Source organism: Etheostoma spectabile, chromosome 17, assembly GCF_008692095.1.
Source record: "Etheostoma spectabile isolate EspeVRDwgs_2016 chromosome 17, UIUC_Espe_1.0, whole genome shotgun sequence".
NCBI classification, from domain to species: domain Eukaryota; kingdom Metazoa; phylum Chordata; class Actinopteri; order Perciformes; family Percidae; genus Etheostoma; species Etheostoma spectabile.
The window spans coordinates 3,515,334-3,532,244 of NC_045749.1; the positions used below are offsets into that span (position 1 = coordinate 3,515,334).

At 39.2% G+C, this 16,911-nt stretch overlaps 1 long non-coding RNA gene across 1 annotated transcript; it reads left to right on the forward strand.

Moving 5' to 3' along the window:
* The first annotated feature begins 229 nt into the window (after positions 1-229).
* On the forward strand, positions 230-15,338 carry LOC116705307 (uncharacterized). The gene is made up of 3 exons (XR_004335901.1): positions 230-241; positions 12,789-12,799; positions 15,216-15,338. It is a non-coding gene; the product is annotated as an uncharacterized LOC116705307 (long non-coding RNA).
* Positions 15,339-16,911: the final 1,573 nt, after the last annotated feature.

A 16,911-nucleotide genomic window follows, 5' to 3' on the forward strand; every position in this document is an offset into this window, starting at 1 on the left:
CCAACGGAAATACATTTTCAGGATGAAGCCTGACATGATGTCAGGCCCCTTCCGCTCTCTGTGAGTCAAATTCTCAAAATCCCTCCGCAACAAGGCAAGCCTTCTAGGTTCTGTCAGTGAATGATTGTAAAGATTTACAAAGAATATGTTCTGGGACAATGTGGGACCGAAATAGCTTATGTTACTTTATTGTGTAAACAGTTAACTCATTTAATATTGTGAGCCAATCCACCTCTAAACAGTTCAAGACAGAGCTGTCTACTTTCATCTAACACACGAAGCGACAGCAATGTACACATATTGGACAGAGAAGAGAAGTGAAGGAGCCCATTTATGTCAAACTGAAACAACCTTCACTCAACAGAGGATGCGACCTAAAGCACCACTTATCAGCCACTTACAATGCTGTCCTGACAACCCTTTCCAGGCAGTTAGGGACTCATTCATAGCTTACCTTAATGACTGTTGCATGACAGCCAGCTGGACCAACATCTTCAAGAATCTAAAGCAAAGCCAGCTGCCTTTGACTTTGCACTCCTAACTATATCATGACCGGAAAACTTGACAAAGTTCACAGAAAGTTTCAATTCTGATTAGTGGCATACACAGAAGATGACAGAAAATGATCTTTTACCATGGGACAACAGGAGTGAGGACCTCCTTTCATAAAGGTGTTCATAGGGTTTGGATTTTTGTTTGTGCACATTACCTGCCGGTTAAATATTGCAGGCTTTTACAAATCCATGGCTTATTTCAAACTGCATCATTAATAATTCAAAAGATGTGCTAAAACGTAGTGATCGATAGTGCTGATATCAATATTTCAAATGAGTTTAATCTTAAAAGAAAACAGACATGTTATGCCTTACGTGTAAATCTTTAAAAAAAAAAATTTGGAAAACATTTTGTGCAGAAATAAGTTAACCTGACCAATCCATGATTAATTACCAACTTCAAAGTGTTTCACAATAACAAAAATGGAAGGAAAGCTTGTGTCAAATCGTTTTTGGCCTTTTTCGAGAATATTTTATAAGTTTACTGCAAGAACAACCTGAAAAATGCTCTTCAATACATGAAAGTTAAATATGAGATGTTTCTACAAAAAAAAACAGATTTTCGTCATCCATCTCTATGCCTCCTTTAGACTTTCCTGTATCTCTGACAAAAATAAAAATGTCTATACAATTTTTTTAATCTTGAGAGACATCAATTTTTTTTTTTTGTTTTTTTTTTTTTAAACACACATTTGTCTCCCATATGTTCTCTATGCTCCCATGCCGGATGATACTCATCTTTTCTTCCTGTCTTTGTATGCTCAGACAGACACAGATGTTGCTCACATGTCTAACAAACCGTTGACTGATGATTATACACAACATAGTTTTTTCCCCCCATACACATTTTACCCATCATTCATTGTGTCGCATCTCTTGATCATTTCCAGTGCTGTCCCATCTGGACAAGTCAGGGAACATCAAACAGACACATACATCTGGCCTTGTCATGTTGACATCTGTAGTGTGTGTGTGTGGTGTGTGGTGTGTGTGTGTGTGTGTGTGTGTGTGTGTTGTGTGTGTGTGTGTGTGTGTGGTGTGTGTGTTGTGTGTGTGTAGTTTTGATTATTGCATGTGCTGAATCTATCACATTTTCAAATCACACTTAGGTACAGACTCACACTAGGGCTGCACGATTATGCCCAAAATGATAATCCCAATTATTTTTGATCAATGTTGAGATCACGATTAATTATCATAATTTGTTGATTTTAAGCAAAACAAATTTTATTGTCACATAGGCTGTTTATAACTGCTTTCACATCCATATTGTGTTATAATCCCCTTATGTTGAAGTTGTATGTTGTACATACATACAGCTGCAACACATGTAAATGAAAATTATATGAAAAAAATAGCTTAGGAAATATTTAAAAAAAAAATCTATATCTGAGGAAGGTCCTTCACTTGTTTTCATCAATAACTGAATAAAAGAGCTGGGGGGGCTCTACTCACAAAGAGACGGCTGACTCATTATGAATGGGTCCAGCACGGGTTGAAAGGCGGGTCAGCGGAGTGACACACGTTGTGTATATGAAATGTCTGTATCGTCACTGCGCTGCATTTTTATGAATTATGATATTCTGCCCTTGGGTCACATCTCTTGCAGGTCCAGCAGCTCCGTCTAACATGCTGTTACTCAACAAACCCAAGTTAGTTGAATTCAACAACTTCTGTGTTTTTTGCCGTGGCAGGGTTACCAGCGGAAACACCGGTACAAATACAGGTTTGCCTCTCCTGCTTAACACTATACAGCTGTGTTAATAACAATTAAAACTGTGGACAAATGTCAGAAGTGTGGACCGGTGCTGTTGCCGCTGTGTCTCTGTCTGTGCGTGGGGAGCAGTGTGTGAGTAAATGGGGGCGGTGATGCGCGGAGAGATCCTAACACAGGTCCGGCTTTACAGAAGAAATGGGTCATGTAACGCAACATTACACCATATCCATATAAACAACATTGCTTCGTTTGTGGAGAGGCAGCGGATGCGAGGAGGTTAGGTGCACCGGTGCAACCTTGGAAAAATGTGGCACCCTAGAGCCCTGTGAGCTAACAGACACTAACTAAGCACTGGTCACTGCTGTCGTCTGAAAAACAACACAGATGGGACGAAATGTTGCGTTTACTGGTAAACCTTGAGCCCGACGTATAACTGACTGCTATCTGTTTTTTTCGTTACCTTACTCTGTCCTCTGTGACTGTCTACACCTAGCTGCGTGGTGCAGGGAACAACTCTGACTGGCTCATAATCAGACAGTAGTTTACGGAGCGGTAGATTGGCTTTGCAAAAAAAACAAACAAAAAAACAGAGCGTTCTATGAACAGAAACATTTAAAATATCACTTGGTCACGCAAATTTGATAGTGGAAAGCCAAAATTGTGATTGTGATTAAAAGTTGATTAATTGGGCAGCCTTAGCTCTCACACACAATCACAGACAGAACACGTGTGAACATTTTAATACTGAATCAGAGCCCAAAGTTTAGAAAAAAAACAAATCCCGTGAACGGCAAGAAAACTTTCAACAACAGGATGACATTGATTCCACACACAGAGGTTTACAGATTTTAAATTTGGGAGATAACAGATGACTGGGAGACGACCGGTGTAGGATAGGTACTCGGCCTTAGCAGAAACCCTGAGTGTAGGTGTCATTGTTGGTATTCAGAGGGAAAAAAATCTCCAACACACACCAATGGAGATGGAAACAGGAGACCAATGTCTCTATGTGTTTGAGTTTTAACAAAATGTGTATACAATCAAGCAAATCCCTTGCATTGCTTGAAAAAATATAACATCACAATCACTCAGACGATTTTGGCTCCACATAAAACTAACAAAGAAGAAAAGAAAATCCAAAAAAAAATAACTTATTAGACACGCGGCAACCAGATTGCAATCCACACTGTCCTTTTAAGATGACAAGCGGAAATGACCCAGTAAATGAAAACCTTGTATATGTGCTGCCTTTTTTCCTCTTTGCTCTCACTCCTGGCTGCCTGCTGCTTCCAGTCCAGCAGATTTGGTTTGAAACCAAACAGTCAATGTCTTTAATTAGAAACACACCAATTTAGTTCTCTCCTCACACACAAGATGGGTTGGCTAAAATAAAGTGCACATTCTGTTTTTGTTCCTCCTCAACCTTGCTCTGTCCGCCTCGCACTTTCCTTTTCTTAGATACAAATTGAATATTTCTGTCGTTGTGAACAAAGGCTCTCTCCCACAGCAAAGCAGGTCAGCCTCTCTGTTGTGGCTTTCCGAAGTTACTGCCTGTTGTAAAAGCCAACACAGCCTGGTTATTGCTGCGTTCCTCAGAAGAAACAACATTTATGAAGGGGGATTCATGAAGTGGCCGAGCTAAGATGACTCAGTTGTTGTGTTCTCTGTCTTATTTTATTGCATGGTCAGTTTTCATTATTTTGTGATTGGGATGTCACGAGAACCAATTTTTTTCCAATGTTTTTGATAAAAGGGAATGTATGTTTAAGTACACGGGATTTATGGCTTTGTTTTTGTTTTTTACCATGGTATCGAATTGGGTATCGAGAATCATGGAATTTCACTTGAACTGATATATAGATATTACGTTTCTGGTATCATTATGTCCCTATCGATCATGTTAGTGCTAGCACAGAGTACTGGAGTAATGGGGAAAGCAAGACATGTTTTGAAGAAGAAAGCACTTTATATTCTGTTTATTCACTGTCACGCTTATTACTTATTCATCTGCACAAATCATTTATAAAGCAAAAAAACAGCTGCTTGGAAACATTCAACAACTGTTCTCAGACAGAAAGGGGTATAAGTTAAGAGGGAACTTAAAAAGCAGTATGCTCAGACAGTTCAAAAGTATGGGCATTTTGATTTGTGGGGTGGTTTTGTGTAACAGTCTGGACAAGTTGATGTGTGAATTAGGGCTGTAACGAAAACAGCATCACCACAAAAGCGACGGTGACCCTCATCATCGGGCTACTGTTGCGCATTTTGTATTTATTTATTTTACTTTATTTTTTTGCTGGTGAAAGTTACAGGAGCGCATACTGGATATTGTGTGATACAAAATATAATAAACACAATCATTGTTTAGTTATCATCATTGGCTGTCTTTTCTCCTATATTTAAGATATTAAGAAGTAAAAAAATGGGCTCATTACTTCAGCTTTGTGCAAAATGACGGACAGTCTATTAAATATATGGGGGATTTCTTTTGTGTCCCATTATTATTAATTATTTCTAGGCTTCTAGGTCGCCACAGAAGAGACTGTGATGCCAATCTGCTCATCTATCACCAACAAAGTTATTTTGAACACAAACAAAAAGAAATAGAAAAAGACAAAAGGTTGGTGTGAAGTGGGAACATCAAAAAGTACTTTACATGAATTCATCTTGAAACAACTTGAATGCAGTGAACATCAGGCTGGTGATATACAAGAGTGACAGAGGATACATTTATCCTTTCATACAACTCTTTTCTGTCATAGAATTATAATCCTCTACTTGTTGACTGGGTGGATTTTGAACTTGGCAACCTCCCGCTAGCTGCAATATGCCAGATGTTTGCTGGGAGAGAATTGTCAAGTGAAAAGTGTCAGGTTTTGAACATGTTGAGGCAGACCCGTACCTATGTAGTCCAGAACGCTGGGTGAACTCAATGCTGAGTCACCGCTCGAGTTTCCTCAAGAAGAAAGGCCAGACCGCTGACAACAAACAAAATTCTTTTCATCCATGTTACAGCTATTTTTCTTTTATATCTTTTTTATATATTTAAAGTCTGCTGTTAGACTTTCTAAAATAAGGGATATTTTTTCCATGACATGACAATAGTTTGTGTATTTCTATGTTGTACATAAACCACCATGGAACTATAAACATGATAAAGATCCCCAAATGATGCTAATTTTAACTAATTTTTAAGGCTTTCGGTTTAAACTATTGTCAGTAAACACAAAAATGCAATGTCACTTCTATATGTATACTCGCAATATACAGAACATATGGTGGAACGGTATACGTATTCGTATTGAACCAAAACAGTACAGGCGTCACGGTTCGGTGCATGAATTTACACGGAGAATACACATAGAAATAAAACTTGCGTGCAAATTAATGAATGTAATGCAGAACTAATGTAATGCGGGACTGTTAGATACGCGGATCCTTCAGGGACACCTCATCTGTAGCCCCACCTTAGCTCTTGGGAAAACTTTGGTTTCAGTTACAGTCGTCCAGGCGAGAGAGCGGTGGATGAGACTGCTGTTGGAAGATTAGTGTAACGTTTCCAGCGTCGCGGCTCCAAACCGTAACGTTAGTTGGGAGAGACGCCTTTGTTTCTTTAGGCCAACTATATTGGATTTAGCCAGGCAGGGAGCAGCTTTTTGCGGTGAAAAATGGCCGGGAGACGTTGTGATAATGTTGCATTAATCAGGTAGTTTAATTCGTCTTTGCAGGAGAACAGAGACGCTGTATTTCAGTTTATAGCCGATTGTCTTATTTTGTTTAAAAGTTACAGATGGGGCCTGGAGATGATGTGGGGTATTTGTTGTTTAGGCAAGGCAAGGCAAGGCAGCTTTATCTGTAGAGCACATTTCAGCAACAGGGCAATTCAAAGTGCTTTACACAAAATCAGTTAAACAGATAAAACACAAGTACAAATAGTTAAAAATCATAAGCATTAAAAACCGGTAAAACACATGAATAGACAGTTAAAAACAAATAGAAACATAAAACACAAGAATAAAAGTTACAGTGCAGCATAAGAAATTTAAAGAAATGAGCAGTCATTTAAAGAAAGGCAGCATCAAAAAGAAAGGTCTTCAGCCCTGATTTAAAAGAACTGAGAGTAGCAGCGGATCTACAGGTTTCTGGGAGTTTATTCCAGATATGGGGAGCATAGAAACTAAAAGCTGCTTCACCCTGTTTAGTTCTGACTCTGGGGACAGAAAGTAGACCTGTCCCAGATGACCTGAGAGGTCTGGGGGGGTCAGAGTGTAGTAGCAGATCAGAAATGTATTTTGGACCTAAACCGTTAAGGGATTTATAAACTAGCAAGAGTACTTTGAAATCAATTCTTTGAGACACAGGAAGCCAGTGTAAAGACTCCAGAACTGGAGTGATGTGATCCAGTCTCCTGGTTTACATCTTACTTTACACACTTCAGGCTGTTGCAGCTAGCTCAGGGGAGAGACTATACAGCAGGTACAGAGACATGCGCAATAAAAACAAATTGCCTTCCGCATTTTGGTTTTGCTTTTCCCTCCACTGTACCAATCCGCGATGTCTGAACCGAGGTGTGAACCAAACCGTGACTTCTGTGTACCGTTCCACCCCTAACATATACAATATTGGGTTGCCAAATAATATTTACAAGATTTTGTAGTGTATACAAAAATATTGTATAATGTAATATGACCAATAATGCCCATCTGTCCAATACCAATCGTTCTGATATATGGATTTTTTGTTTGTTTTGAGGGTTGGGGAAATTATGTAAGGGAAGCTTACAGAAAGGAATAAGTTGTTTTAGGAAAAGATGTGTGTAAAAGGCATTCGAGACCTCTGGTCAGCAATAGAAAAAATAATAATAATTACCTTTTAGCGAGGACAAAAAAGGTAAGATTTACGTGGTTCAGGTCTGAGACATCCAACGCTTACTGTCAGCAATGATGTCCTTGAGAATATGATGGTAGCAGGAAAATAATCTCTGAATCATACTAGCAATGGAGAACATGTAGCGGGAGCAGAGGGTGGGGACTACAAATGAGCCCTGAGGGACCCCCACAAGGGACGTCTGCTGAGGAAGATGAGGAACTGAAAATGTTCTGTTTGACAGATAGGATCTGAGCCAACTCATGCTGAACCGGAGATACCCACCTGCTGCTCAAGGCAACCAATTAACACTGGATGACTAATTCTGTCAAATGCAGCAATGGGGTCCCAGTAGGAAATAACCAAGTTCACAAACTCTGGAATCTGTTTGTGAAAAGATCTTCTACAAGAATATGCTGGAGAATCGATACCAAACCTGTGATGGGTTGTTGATCAAAAAAAATAAAAGGGTATTACAATCATTACAATAATATAATTAGATTCTAGAGAAACTTTAGGCAAGGGGTTCTTAAAAATTAGGGACAAAGAAGGGTCCCCCCCTATAGAGAATGATGTTAAACCCGCGTTAACCTATTTTCTGGCCATTTGGCGGCAGAGTATCAAACTATAAACACAAAATTGACATATCACCTCATAAAACTGTTATGGCAAACGTTAACAAACACTTGCCTAGTTACACATCAAATAGAAACAAAAAATAAAACATTGCCATTCATTTAGAGTCATATCTCTGGCAACAGGGGGGAAATAAAACCAATATTTTACAGTAATATTTGGCTTTTTTAAGCTAAATGCGCCACAATGTTCACCAATTAGTCACTTACTTTGTTGGCCTGCTGCTTACTGCCATGCACGTTGTGTATAGTTGGTTGGTGTCAGCATTTACACTGAAACAGCTGCCTGTTGCAGCTGGTAACAACACTGATGAGAGCAGGAGATGGAAGCAAAACAGCTAAGTTACAGAAAAAAACTAAAAGTAAAACTAAGTCTGTATACACATATACACTACAACTATAAGAACCTTTTCAATAGTTGCATGACCTTTCACAAAATGTCCTTTATACAGTCTAAACAGTATATCTAAGAAGGTTTAATCTTAATCAAGAAAAGTAGAATTTAAACAACCCAACCCTTTACCATAAAGCAGAAAAAAATACAGAATGCGCAGAATACACCTTCTCATTGTTCCCACCACTTGGTAACTAATCGGGATGTTAACCGAAATGACCTGCGATGGGAGTGTGAAAAGCAAAATGAGTATGTCAGAAAAGACATCACATGGAAACATGTGGGCATTGTTTAAATTGGAAATATTCCCACAAACCATGAAACTAACTGTATATCCTAAAACAAATGAATGCAATACAGCCAGCATGCTAAACAACTGCAGGAGCTCTAAGCCATCAGTCACTGCTGGGCTGCTCCATGTACACTTCACAGCAAACAAATAAAAAGCAGATTAATCCTCTAAGATTGAGGTATTATGTAAAAGAAACACTGATTGTTTTCCAACCAATGTGTTCAGCATTGAGAGTAGCTATGTGTTAAATCATCTTGGTGGGAATTGTTGCCGTGTTACATGAGACAGGATTGTTGTTTATTATGACAAAAACACGCTTGGCTCGAGATAGACTTGAGGCCGGAGGGGGAAAACACAGCTGAAATCCTTTGTAAGATGTGACCCCTAAAAAGGAACTAAAATATCAACTGGAGAATGAAAACTAAAATTTGAAAACATTCACATTGACTTTGACTTGCTTGCCCTGTATGTTTGCCTTCCGTTTTATGTCCTTAAGTAAAGTCAATACATTCATTTACACGTATTTATATATATATTTAATTAATTTGCTCATTTTGTTTTCTTGTATTGAATTTATAAGGTTTGACCTGCAAAAATAGTGCAGAATGTTTAACTTAGACATTTATTTTACATTTTATAATACTGACAATGATTGCAACATTGAATTGCTTATAATTTGCATACCTGTCCTATCCTTATCCCTTTGTGAATGTCAAAGCCTTTTATAACCAATAGTGGAGAAGTGATAGAGGGAACGTTGCGCAGACAGGCTTAATGTCAGTCCAGGGGAATATTGGTGTTGCTGAGTCAGAGTTTGAGACATCTGATTCTTTTTTTTTTAGATTAGGAGAGGTACAGTCAGCCAACATTAAACAACTTTTTTTCTGCCACATGGCATCGTTTTGTCATTGATTACATCCCACTTTGCAACACACAAGAGGGACCTCATTTGTTGCTATTGATTAATTTCAATGTCGATCGATCCGACAGCAAAGATTCTTTTGTACCTTAAAATAACTTTTCCTAAATCATTTTAGTGGTTCATTAACTGTTTAGAATGAGACATAAGAATAATGGTTATGGCACCATCCACCAGCAAAATGCTGGTAAAATTTGCAAGTGGTTGGTAGATTTCCTTCACTCACCAGCCAAAAAACTAATGGTAAACTTATGAGTGGCTGGTCAAATTTGAAAAATCCCTTGCCATGTGGCTGGTTGACGATTTTTTTTATTATTATGAACCCTGGTTATGGTTGAAAACAACAGTCGCAGTGCTGCCTTAAAAAGGCTTAGTTGGGGACTTAAGACACCATCGAGTCAGCACAGCAGCTGAGCAGACCGATAGCACAGAGGGTGCCTCGGCGAACGGCAGCCCGCTAACTTGTTGCTCACTCTAATATATCCAATATTAGCTGCTCTGTTTAGGCTACAAAACCTGCATGCAGGCTGAAATTCAACCGTGCTGTGTTGCTGGGATAAAGCTATAAGCAGAAGGAATATCCGCTAGCTCGCTGCTAGGCTAATGTACAATGGTAAACACACAGAATATAGCACACGCACATGGCCGAGCTTGCGAACTGTGGCTTTTTTTGTCCACGCGAACATTGTCAACATAACTCACTGGAAATCCAAAATACTTACACACTTACACACACTTCAGTAAAAACAGGAGGGGGCTCAAGTTCTGCGATGGGTCTCCAGCATCTGCAGTTGTCATGCTATCTTTTGACTGGCTGTAGCTAAGTTGGAGGAGGTTGACTGACTCGCAGCACTTCAACACCTGTTTTTTTTCCACTTGACAAGCCGACCGGATGTGACATGAGGGCGTGGCAGTATCGACAATGCCATTTTTTTATTCAGTATTCAGATAGATTGTGACTTTGTGACACCCTTAATACTAATAGTAATTGAAAGATGTGGTAGCATTGGATCTGGACGGGAAGGAGCACACTGGGACATGGAAGGGGTGTGTGTTTGGCAGTTAAGTTCAAATATCAATCATAGTGCAGCATCGCTTACTGCACTTTTGAGATCTATAGCAAATAAAGAAAGTCATTCATCACTTTAAGAAGAGCTGTCTCAGTGCAATGAAGAGCTCTGCAGACAGATTGGAACTTTCAAAAGGACTCAAACTCTTTTGTATTTGTTATTTGATATAACAACCACTTGGACACACAGCCTTATCTTCATATTTTGAAGGGGTAATCTATCTTCCCTCTTTAAAAAGCTACTTTTCATCGGCAGTCACTTTGCCCGTCGTTAATAGGCATTATGAGTTTTATGTATACTACAAGTGTTTCATTTATAACTTTTTGTAACCAAGTGAACATGTGTAATAAGTTTCCAAAGCATTAACGTGTTTTGCTTTTCACTGATTGCAGAATGTTACAGCGCGATTTCCCCTTGCTGTCCGACTGTGCAACTTCCTAAATGTTGTATAATGATTCCAGGATTTGTAATTAGCTGCTAAATTGCATCCTGAGAACCTGACTGTGACATGTCAATATGTCGGTGTTATTCTTAACATGATTTATGTTTAATGCGTTTTATTAAACAAGATTAATGCCTTTAGCAGAGGAATAAATCTCTCCACCAGCAACATATTAGAACTGTATTCTTACACATACACAATGCTTTTTTGTTTTTCCATGACACACAAATGGACTATTTTGCACTTCCACAAACAGACCACGACATACAGGGACTCATTTATGTGTACACTGCATTAAATTATAGTTCTTGGAGATCTTTTCCATACAATCGTAGAGTGAGACACTTTGCTCATTAGCTCACATCCCAAGTTGTGTAACTGGCAGCTCGATGTGTCATGTTGGTGAAATACAACCTGACTCCAGGACCCATTCATACCATTTATGTGGTATTGTAAAATCTGAGGGATGTTAAAAGGCTGAGCTCGAGAGCACTAACGAATTTCTTTTTGTGTTCAATTTATTTGCTTGTGCACCACATATTGCTTTTCATGTAATAGAGTGGCTAAAAGCAAGTGAAGATTCAGAGTTTTTGTTGTCTCTTTCCTTAAGTCATTCTCATCTATACCGCTTTTTTGTTTTTTGGAGGGAAGACTGCTGTCTGCACAGTTGTGTTGGTTCAATACAACAAAACATGGGTGGTTGATTAAACTAATCTTTGGAAAGCAGATGGGCAGAATTGATGTCAGATTCAGTTTAATTAGCAAACAACTTCAAATAATGACATGATGAGCATCATCTTCTTGTAGGCATAATAATGATCTTTTCTTTCCCACAACATATGTTATTTCTTCATTTATATTACCAGGTTTACAATCTTATTACAAATTCCAAAATTGTAAAAGCACCATCTCGCAGTGTCCCAACACAGTGGCACCGTTCTAACCATGAAGTGGGAATGATATCCTGACATTTTCAGTGTAATTTTAGAGGTGACATGTTCGCCTCCTAAACCATAAGTTGTATAATGTGACCTTTTCTTTTTGGCAGCGAGCTGAGTTTGTGGCTCTATCAATAACAAGAGCTGTCAGAGCTGTGTGCCTGTAAGCCTATGGAGGTACAGTAATACTCTTCTGATAATGCCTGTCTCTGTCCCGCGGCCTGTTGGTCTTTTTATTTGTTTCGCGTCTGCTTTGTCTCTCTCCCTCCTTATCTCTCTCTGCTCCGCTCTCCGTTATAATTCAAGCCTCATTTTAGCCTCAGAAATTAATCTGAAGTCGCCACAATGAGCTTAGATGGCATTACATATTCAAACAAAAGTGATATTAAAAATCCAGCTTTGCCGCAGAAGGGGCTGGGGAGGAAAACATTGTATTTATATTCAGCAAATGCCCGGATGATTCTGAACATCTGAAAATACTGGATTTATATTTTGGGGAAAATGAAAGATATGTTTTATGGCTTATAATCTGTGAACAGATGCTGGTACTCATCTCTTAATGGGATGCTAAATGTTTTGACACAGAATGCTCCTGGTATCTTGAACGGCAGAAGTGGATATCATGTAATGGATGTTTTAGGAAAAACTGGCCAAGGTCGAATATTAAAAACAATGTTACAGAGAAATACCGTTACATGCACCCTTTGCTGGGCGCATTGAAATCTGCACTTAGGTTCCAACAAAGTCTTATTTTTGATTTGAAGATGTCTAGTGGATGATTTTTATCAACAATTTAGCCAAATAATGTGGAGGTTGCATTCCTCTTTTGCAACAGGGAATATTTTAATTCTCATCACAAGACTATGATTCTGGTCGGCTAAGACCTCAGCGTTAGTCATTAAAGTCACTGTCACCATTTTCCTGAGAAGACACAGACAGCACAGCACTTAGTTTTGGATAGAAATCCACCATGTCAGAGTAAGTGAACAATAACACATCATGTATGTGTGTCTATCTAGGTCTTCTCAGAATAAAAACATTAAACCATGAGTTGCTCGTATATCAATTTTAGGACAAGGTTAGCAGTGACAACACTTCTCCACGCACCATTAGCTCCTGCAAGGGACTTTGTAAGCTCTGTAACAGGCTGAGGAAACATGGCTGGAGATCCATTTTACATTTAGGTGTATTCATTGTTTTGGTCAGGATTTCCCATTTGTGTTGATGAATTACAACTAAAACCAAATTTTAATTAGTACAGAATCTGCTTTTGTTTCTTTTGACTAATGATTCCACTCTTACTCGGTATGTGATGGAGTACAGACATGTGGGTCTGTAAATATGGCGCTTCATGACTTAGTAATGAAATGAAACTCAACAGGAAATTGAATCGGAAGAACGCCTGAACTAGATTACGATTAGAGCGTGTGTGTGTGTGTGTATGTGTGTGTGCGCGCACGTGCCTGCTCAACTATGTGCATAAATGTATGTGCTTGCGCGCACATGTCTGGCTGATTAGGTCTTGGTGCTAATGCATTTATAACCATTAGCCCGGACATCCATCGATCACAGCCAACGAATGCAGGATTAACATCAGAAATCTGTGTGTGAGTGTTTGGGTGTGTATCTTCACACCAAAGTTTAGAGTGTGTACATGTGTTCATGTTCATGCCTTCATCGTTTGTGTGGTTGCCCGTGCTGTGTGTGTGTGCGCGCGTATGTGTGCGCGTGTCTTAATGATTGTGCTCAGGATTTGTGCTTAGGCAAGTAAAAGTGAGGGAGAAAGGAGCAACATTTATCTATTAACAGCCTCTCCCCACATTTCCTAATCAATCAGTTTGTTGTGTAGTCTGTTGTGCTGGTTGTGTTTCGTGTTAGATATTGGTAAGAATAATGTTTTTTTGGGGGGCCTATTACAGCCAGGCCACATTTGAAATAGCTGTTTTGAAAACTGGCAAGGCTAAATCAGTATCTGATTGGACACGTCACTTCAAGTATAGGGTGTTCAACAGATGACTGACAGCATCATACTCTAAATCCGGTCTGTAGGATGAGAACAGCACATGGCGGGCTGTATTTGCTTCTAACTCTAAAAGTAAAAGCATGGGTGCTGTTAAATTTCCCATCAACAATCGACCAAAACAAGTTTCTGAATACATTTCAAATGAGAGAAATGTCATGCGGTTGCAATACCAACCTTCAGTTTACATCTATCAGAGTTCTGGTCTTTTCATATTACTGGGCAAATTTCAAACACTTCTACAACACCAGACATATTTAATGTCAAGAGCCTGGAGACGGTAAGACCTGCAGTATGAATTTGTCTCCTTTGGCTGGTGGATATATATGAACAAACAGCCAGTTTGCAATCTAATGCTCCAAGTTCAAACAGGCTGAACGCAAGCAGAAACAATAATTGCCTTTCAGTCACAATTGTTTTCTGTCAAATCCAAATTTGAGTTGCAGAGAAGAATGCTTCTTCCCACTGTTACAATACTACCCATTACGTTGTTGCCATTATAACTCTGGCTGCTTGTCATGTTGAGTAGTTATGTTTGTTTTGTTTATTCAAATTTAAGTGTTCAGAGGTGGTGTGTTTTAAGAAATTCAGCCCCGTGTTTTAGCACTGCCTATTTTTCCATTTGTACACCTATGGGTACCTTTATTTGTTATGTCTTTGATAATGACAGTGGACTGAAAACTTTTAACCTGCAACTGATACTAATGACTAGCTGCTTGATTAAATGTGTTAGTATTATGTGTATTGACAGTATATTGACCCAACTTGGCATTTTCATCTCTTGCTCTCTCACGGCATCTTCCTTTCCCATGAGTGATTTTTCCCTCAGTAAGCCTATTGTCCGATCGTTTTAGCCCCAGAAAAACTCTCCACATCACAGCATAGATTACCTCACTAAGAGTAAACAAAAAACCTCTGCGTCTCCCCTATAAGCCCAACAATCCTACCTAGGGCTGAAGGATTACTCACTGAGGGGTAGCCAGTGGGGTAGACAGAGAGATGTAGAGAGAAAATAAGATGTCGGTAGAAGGATAGAGAGCGGTACAGAAGTGATACAGAGAAAAGTAAGAGAAAAAAGAAAAAGAGCTATAGAGAGTAAAGTAGGCATGAACAGAGAGAAATAGAGTAAGGAAGGAGAGGAAATCCGTAAAGGTAATCCCTAAGATTCAAGGCTTTGACCACTCTATCATGAATGCATGGCCAGAGGTCAAAGGACAGATGAACAGAGAATAAAGTAATGGATGAGTAGAGGGAAAGAGGGAGTCATAAAGGAATGTAGGGGTATAAAGGCAGGCAGAAAGAAAGTAGAAGATAGATGGATAGTGGGGGTATTAAACTGTGCTTTAGAGCAGTGGCTAAGGGCCAAAGGACCACAAATAGGACTGTCACGATAACAAATTGCGCTGGACGATAAATTGTCCCAGAAATTATTGCAATAAACGATAATATTGTTGTTCTGAGACCATTTTCATCTACTAAAATGATAATGGCTAATAATGAAGGTCCACGTTTTCAAAGATCAATAAACTTTTATTTCTAGAGATTATTTAACACTGGAAGTCATGTTAAATATGTGGCTATCCGCCACATGGCGACTAAATGTTTGTACCAAAATAGTTGTGTTTTCAGCCTTAATTTTGGCGGAGGTGCAGCTACTGCTGCTCCTCTGCAGGTCGGACGCACGCCTCACTTCTCGCTACGCTAAGGAACAGAGTGGTCATCCAGTGTTTTTGCTAGAGAGAAAGAAGGAAAACAAGCATACAAATGGAAATTATAGCAGCCCTAAAAATGATCAAGCTAATTTTTTTATCGTGCGATTAATTTTATTGACTATCACGACAGGTCTAATATATAACCGCAAACAGCTTTTGGTTCTCTCACAGTCACGTTTTTTTGACCATCATAACAATTGCGATCATTTTCTATTAATTAAACTTTGATGGTCTACACAGTACGAAACATTCACTAAGCATTACACAATGGGTTTTTTTAACTCACAAACACAATCAGCTTTTCCCGTGCATTGTTGACAGAGGACCTCTAACATGGACATTAATGGCTGCCTTGCACTGCATCAAAAGTCATCCTTTAGATTTGAAAAATTCTAAAGTAAAGTAAAAGTTGGTGCTGATGAATTCTGGTGGCAACTGAAAAAAACAAATCTGCACAACTCTTCCCTGGCCCTCCTAACCTGTTTGGGCAGCCATGAAAAGAGCAGATTTGAGCCACAAAGAGAGAACACCCCCCATGTTTTTCCCTCCCAAATGCAAATGAAGCCCCAAAGCAGATGTGTTTTCTCTCTTATTCGGCGCAGTTGCCTGTGATTGTGATTAGCGCTACTAAATGTCCCCTTTCTTGTCAGGGTTAAAATGATTTGTCCACTGGCAGATCTTTGCTCATTTACTCATATTGGAAGTCGCCCATCTGTGGCTAATTAGATGGGCTCTCAGAGTGGCTGTCGCTGGAATTCCCATCAGAAGGAAAATCCCAACATAATAGGACAGAGGAGACACTAAAAGGAGAGATTACCGGGAGGAGGAGAGGTTGTGTACATTGTGTGTGAATGCATGTGTTTATATACAGACACGGCTGAGTGTGTGGGTATGTGTTCATGTTGAGGGAATGGAAGCAGGATTCAGCTAAGCTTAGAAAGAGCTACGTGGCTTTTCTTTGAGCGTAAGTAGGTGCGTGCGTGCATACTTTTGTGTTGTGAGGACATCTGTTGTACGAGCGAGGAGCGAGGGACTGACCCATGCTCATTGTTGCATTCTTTGACATACCTGATTTAAATACAATATGTAAGCGTATAACATAAATCCCTAGAAAGTAATCCCTAGGCTAATAATCTAGTTTTTTTTCTTTTTCATATTTATGACCAGCATTTCTATCAATTAAAAAGTGATCAGAGAGGTTTCAAACAATTACAATTCAATCATCTTAGTTTAACTACTTATTTGATGTGCAAACTTGGATAAACCTATAAGTCATTACCTAAACTGTTCATTATTGTTGACCTACCATGGCTTAATGAATGCAATAGATGGTTACAATTCGGGCTGTGAGA